This window comes from Cornus florida, unplaced genomic scaffold (assembly GCF_030987335.1).
Source record: "Cornus florida cultivar Cherokee Brave unplaced genomic scaffold, ASM3098733v1 CherokeeBrave_3.0.0_Hap2_Chr06, whole genome shotgun sequence".
NCBI lineage: Eukaryota > Viridiplantae > Streptophyta > Magnoliopsida > Cornales > Cornaceae > Cornus > Cornus florida.
The window spans coordinates 37,789,311-37,796,135 of NW_026775576.1; the positions used below are offsets into that span (position 1 = coordinate 37,789,311).

The 6,825-nt window shown below is 36.4% G+C and overlaps 1 non-coding gene across 1 annotated transcript; it reads left to right on the forward strand.

The window, feature by feature from the left end:
- The first annotated feature begins 1,460 nt into the window (after positions 1-1,460).
- LOC132315317 (small nucleolar RNA R71) lies at positions 1,461-1,567 on the forward strand. Its single transcript, XR_009483620.1, has one exon. It is a non-coding gene; the product is annotated as a small nucleolar RNA R71 (small nucleolar RNA).
- Positions 1,568-6,825: the final 5,258 nt, after the last annotated feature.

A 6,825-nucleotide genomic window follows, 5' to 3' on the forward strand; every position in this document is an offset into this window, starting at 1 on the left:
AATGATGCATGATGTAGTGGGTGAACCGGGGTCCTTAAACTTTGGAAGAGTGTTATGTTGTAAAATTGAGCTTACATGCTCGGTCAAAACCACTTTTCTTGGAGCTTGGCTCTTGTTCTTCCGCTTTTGGGTGCACAAGTCTTTCAAGAATTTGGCATAAGCCGGAATTTGCTTGATTGCATCCAATAGTGGAATATTAACTTTCACTTGCCTAAACATTTCCATGATTTCATTGGTTTTTGCCTTTTGCTTGTCTTTTGAAATTGATCCTTTTAAGGCATCTGGAAATGGAACCTTTGTTTCAAACACTTTTTCAGAATTTTCTTTTGAACTCTCTTTAACACAAGAAGTTTTCAAATCATTTTTCAATAAAACCTTTTCAATATCATTTTTCAAAACTTCTTTTTCAACCACATTTTTCAAAACTTTCTCATTTGCAAGATCATGTGTATGCAGTGAAGGAGGAATGGGATATGAAACGGGACGAGTGGCAACTTGAGGTTGCACCGGTTCATTCTCTTCATTGGATATTTCAACTTGATTGTCCACAACTCTACCACTACGCAAGGTAGTCACCGCATTAACATGTTCAATGGTATGCCCTTCCGATGAGGAATGGGTTTCCACAACACATTGTTGTTTAAGTGGGGCATTAATGGGCATCTTTCCCTTCTCTCTTGCATTGAGAGTGCTTACTATTTGCCCTACTTGGGTTTCTAGCTTAGCAATGGATTGAGAGTGAAAATGAAGTAATTGAGTATTAGCCTCAAGAGTCCCCAAAGCATTTAAAACTTTTTCTTCAAAGGCGGGACTTCTAGTGTTTCCTTGGGAATAAGATTGGTTGGGAAAATGAGAATTAGCAAATTGATTCCCTTGTGATTGATAAGGTCTATAACCTTGGGATCCTTGGTTTTGAAGTGGAGGTGGAATGTATTTCCCTTGGAAATCGCCTTGGGAAGGGTTTAAGCCTTCTCCTTGGATTATAATGAGTACCATAAGGATTGTTCCCTTGGTTTACAAAAGCCGCATTGACTTGTTCATTAGGTTCATTATGTACTTATCCATGAGGATAATGAGAAGTAGAATGAAGAACACTAGAACAAGTCATACATGTTTCATTTGATGCACGATGAGAATGGTTAGGGAAGGAAGATACTTGGTTCGCCGAGTTTTGGTTAATCAAAAATTGATTAAACCTTTGAGACAAAGACTTCATTTCGGCGGCTATTTCATTTGAATGTTCGATTTGATTTAAGCCTACACTCTTCCTACCTTGTGAATTTCTACCATTCTTGGATGATAGTGTTCTATGCAAAGAATTTTCACTCATGCTTTCATAGAGACACCACGCATCATCCTCACGCCTATCAATGTAAGAGCCACCCATGAAAGCATCAACCATACCCTTATAGTTGTCCGATAAGCTCTCAAAGAAATATTGAACTAATTGTCATTTGGACATGTGATGATGTGGACACTTCCTAAGCAATTCATTGAAGCGTTCCCATGCCTCATGAAATGTTTCTCCATCCCCATTTGAAAATTTTCGAATTGAGGTTCTCAAGGCATTAGTCTTAGAAACCGGATAGTACTTCTTTAAAAACTCTTGTTGCATTTCCACCCAAGAAGTGATTGAAAAAGGCCTAAGATTGTTAAACCAATACTTTGCCTTGTCTTTTAAGGGGAATGAAAAAAGTTTGAGTCTTAAGACCTCTTTCGGCATGTCCGTATATTTTACGGTGGAACATACTTCAAGAAACTCATCCAAATGCTTGTAAGGTTCTTCACTAGGAAGTCCAAGAAAGTTAGGAAGCATTTGAATAGTTTGTGTTTTGATTTCATAATGATGTGCTCTAAATGGTGGCAATTAAATGCATGTGGGTGCATTGTATTCATTAGGCACATAGTGATCTCTTAAAGCAAGAGGTGGATTAGCTATTTGAAGTGCAACATGAACACCTTGGTTATCAATTCCTTGATTAATGATGGGAGGTTGTGGAGCATACATTGGCCTTGGCATTCTATACGGAACTTGGCCTTGTTGTTGTGGTGGTTGGATAAATGGCCTTGGCATGCCTAATGGTACTTGCATGTTTTCATTGTGCACATTGGGATGAAGGATACCTTGTTGGTCTATGTGACCAATGTCCTCAATATGGTCATTATTATGGTCATCCATTGAAAGATTGGCTCTATTTAAACTTCCTCTTCCCCTAGGATATCTAACGATAGATTCAAGATGCGAATCAAGAGGGGCAAGAGTTGGTCTCAATGAACGACGCCCATGCATGCACAATACAAAACACAACATACACAAAGAATGACAAACACTATACCTTCACAACAATGCAATTAGACTTCTTCCACAAACATTAAATTCATACTCCCATACTTTAACTCAATGATGCAAGACAATAAAAAATAAGCCTCCACGCGGGCCGACGATTTAACTAAAGGATTGAGTAAAGAAAATCTCACAAAGGTCCTTTAGCACTTCAACTCCAAATTTTAAAGCTTAGCTTAGCAATTTTTTTTAAAAAAAGTTTTTAGCATTTTTCCTTTCTTTGCTTGCTTGAATTGAATGCTCAATGGCTCCTTTGTTTGCTTCCTCTCCAACAATGCACCTAGTTAAGTAAGAACAACACAATAAGTAACCAAAAAGAAAAATAAAAATAAAATAAAAGCACGATCAAAAGAGTACTAATCCTAATCAATTCCACAAATCCAACGTTATCAAATCTAATCAACAAATCCCCGGCAATGGCGCCAAAATTTTGACGGTGGCTCCATGTTGTGGTCGTTCCTACGCGCCAAAATTGATGTAGTGAATGTGCGGTTCAAGAAAAACCTTTTGGGTCAAGTTTAAATTTATAAAAACCACTACCAACACTACTACTAACGTAGTAAGGGTGAGTAGGGATCGTCCCAAGGGATTATAGGGATTGAGCAATGTCGGAATTGATTGTGGAATCGCAATTTGGGCTAGTAGGTCGAGTGATCAAACAATTGGTTGGTTGGTTGATTAAAGAGCAACTAAATTAGACTAAGTAATAGCGAAAGAGTGCAATTAAGAGTAAGTAAGAGAGAGAAAAGAGTCTTGGGGTTTACAGATCACCACCAAGCAATGCATTTCTATATTATTGACAAGTGATTAATGAGGGCAATTAGGGTGTTGCAATATTGGTGTGTGTGTGTATTTGGTTGATTCAACAAGCAAGGATGACTAGTTAAGCATGTATTGTCAAAACATTATGTGAAAGGCACAATATATCTAAACAATGAAGCTTATATTATCTAAACAACATGTGAAAGGCACAATAAATCAAAACAAGTCATTAATCCTTTCATTAGGCTCACAATCCAAATACAACACAAGATTAGAGACATATATTAATTGCATTCAAAAGCTTGGATTATCAAACAACAAGTATAGATTGTCCTTCCATTTAACACTACACTAAAACTACACTACATCTACACTACTAGCATGAAAATATACTAGGGGAGAGGCATAATCCATTAAGAGATAAGCTTGAACCATCAAGAGAATCACAAAAGCATTTCTTTAAGCACTATGTTTTGACAATCTCTAAATGCATGGCATCAATGCACATAGACATGCATCAACAACACAAAATCTAGAGACAAGAACATGAACATCAATTCTAGCATACATAGACATATGAATATAATGAAATGATCAATTGGAAGCATTAGACCACACAAATCATTGATTAAACAAGATCTATATATATCAAAGTGTCAAAACATTAATTAGAACACTAATCCCTCAATAATACACAAGATTAAGATATAGAAAGCATGCTTGGGGCTAACTCTAGCCCCAAGAAGATGTCTAGCCACTCATGGTGAGGATGCTCTAACCCTCAAGGGCTAACTCCATGGAAGAGGTTTGCTCCTTGTTGATGAAGATCTCCAATGGTGTCTCTAGCCTCCTCCTCCTCTAAAACTTCCTCTCCAAGAGATGATATGAAAAATAATGTTGGCTCTCCTTGTAAAAACCAATCCTTATCCTTATATAGGTAGGTCAAGATGACACCCAAAATGAGCTGGGGTCGTGCATACAATATTCCCTAATGATTGGATAAAGGACAACTTTCAATGAAATGGAATTTTAACTTTTTCGCACTGGAGGAAGTTCGATCGATCGAAAGTAAGTGAGATCAATCGAACTTAGGCTGGATCGATCCAACTGGCTGAGCTTTTTGGAAAAAGACAAATCCGAGATATTTATTGGAAAAGGACAAAAGTGGTTAGTGGGTGGTACAGCTGTGGATAGGACCAATCATTTGGATAAGGACAAAGGTGTTCGATCGATCGAAGAATGATGTTGGATCGATCGAACTTTTGGACTTAAGTGTTTTGGGTCAAGGCTTGGATCTATCTTGATGTGCTGAGATCAATCAATGTTCGATCGATCGAACCTTGGACTTTGATCGATCGAACTTGCTGCTTTGCTTCATTTTGTTTCTTTCTTTCTCCACTTTGCTCCTTTCTTTGTTTAATCTCAGAATTGCTTCAATTAAGCTCTTATTTGGCTGAGTTAGCTTATTTTCAAGATAAGTGCCTGAAAATGGAAATAATACGAAATCAATCTAAAAGAGTAAAGTAAGATAGATAAAGGTACTAGAATGCCTAAGCTTAAGGAGTTTAAATACTCACTTTTCAGTGCTCATCAATATTGTTCCTTTCATCCACAGTTTTGAAAATAAAATCAATCATAGCTGGGCTTGCCTCTTTGTTGTGTTCTTGATGTGTTTTCAAGGAATCACTTCCTTTGTTAATTGGTGAGGCATTATCTTTTAAAGACTCATTTGGAATATCAAGAAACATCTTCTCTTCATCCCTCTTCTCTTCCTCAAAAATAACCATCTCCTCACCTTCCAAGTTAGCTAAGGAGTCCATAGAGAGTTTATTTCATTTGGAGCTTTCAAAGTCAAAACCAAAATTTTTATACTTTTCAAAAAGGCATGTCTCAAGAGAGTTTTTGGAAATAATAGAAGGAAGGTCCTCTTCAACAAGTTCCTCCTCCTCCTCTCCTACCTCTATAGTGGTCAACATCTCCTCACTCTCTAAAGTAGCAATGTCCGAGATAAAATCATAATCAAAACAAGGAAAGTCCTCATTAATCATGTTATGCTCTATTGGATTAGCCACTAACTCACTTGCCACTTCCTCCTCTATAAAAGATAGAATGCTAGGCATTAGCTCACTTGCTTCATCCTTCTCTTCACTCTCATCATCCTCATTTATATACATTGAAGTTCTTGCCATTTTTTTATTTGCCTCCTCCTCCTCCTCTTGACGAGAAAGAGTACTTGTAATTTGCTCAATTTGAGCTTCAAGCTTGGCTAACATTTGAGAATGAGAATTAATAAGTGAAGTGTGTGAAATATGCACATCAAGTAAAGCTAACACTTTTTCTTCAAATCCTGGTAAGTACCTAGAAAGTAGTGGAGTTGGTTCATCATAAAATAGTAGGGGAGGGTAATAGTCATAAGAATGATTAAATGAGTGATTAAGTACATAATAAGATGATGCATGAAATGAATTTGACTCAATCTCATAAGGATTAAAATATGATGGAGGAGCATAAGGTGAAGGGATATAATTTCCCCCCAAACTTGGATCAAACAATTCCTCCATTCACAATTGAAATCCAAATGCAACAAATAATGGCCTCCACATTGGCCGATGCTTGGACAAAGATTTAAGCAATGAAATAAGCCTCAACAAGGGCTATCACAAGCATGCAAAGAAGTGCACAATTGAAATACAAGAGTTTCAAGAATTGCTCACAACGGTCCTTAAGCAACTTCAAATTTTAATGTTAGCTTTAAGCTCCAATGATTGCTTCAAGTTCCAAAGTTTGCCTTCCTTGTAGTCAAGTACCTAATTGAACAAATAATAATGAGAACAAGAGAAAAGAATATACAATGAAAAAAATTAAATAAAAATAGAAACAATCAAATGAACACTATTGTCTAGTTTAATTCCAACAAGACCGTTAATCCTCGGCAACGGCGCCAAAATTTGACGATAGAAGCCGCTTGTATACGTCAAAATAATGTAGTGAATGTGTGGTTCAAGAAAAGCCTTTTAGGTCAAATTTAAATTTATAAAAACCACTACCAACATTACTACTAACGTAGCAAGAGTGAGTAGGGATCGTCCCAAGGGATTATACGTGTTAGAAATTAACTTCGACTCTAGTGGATCACAAGATTGCAAAGGAGAGATTGATTGTTTGAATTAAACTAAAATTCAATTAATTAAAATGCAAGAAAAGTAAACTAGTGAGAGATAGGGATTTAAGAGATATGAAAAGAGGTCTTAGGGTGTTGGAATCACCACTAAGCTCATGTAATTAACCACTTGCTTTCTATTAATGGGGAATACATTGTTGTGAACAAAATGCAACTACCAATTGCAATATTAAGTATGGACCATTAAATTCATGTATGAATTGTCTACCTAACCAACAAATAAACTAAGTGTTGAACAACCCATCAAATCTAAGCATAACCCATAAAAATAGTCACAATTGTAGCATACATCAATCTAGAGAATCACGTAATTTGCAATAATAAGCCATGAAATATCAAATCAAGTATAGGTTGTCTACCTACCTACAAGCATGAATTAAATTGTAGTACAACCCATCAAGTATAAGAATAATCCATCAGATTAATTAACAAACCCAATCAATGATAAACCATGCTTAGCCATCACTAAATCCTTAATTAATCACACACAGACATGCAACCAACATAGAGAATCTAGTGTAAAGATTAATTCCCAAAT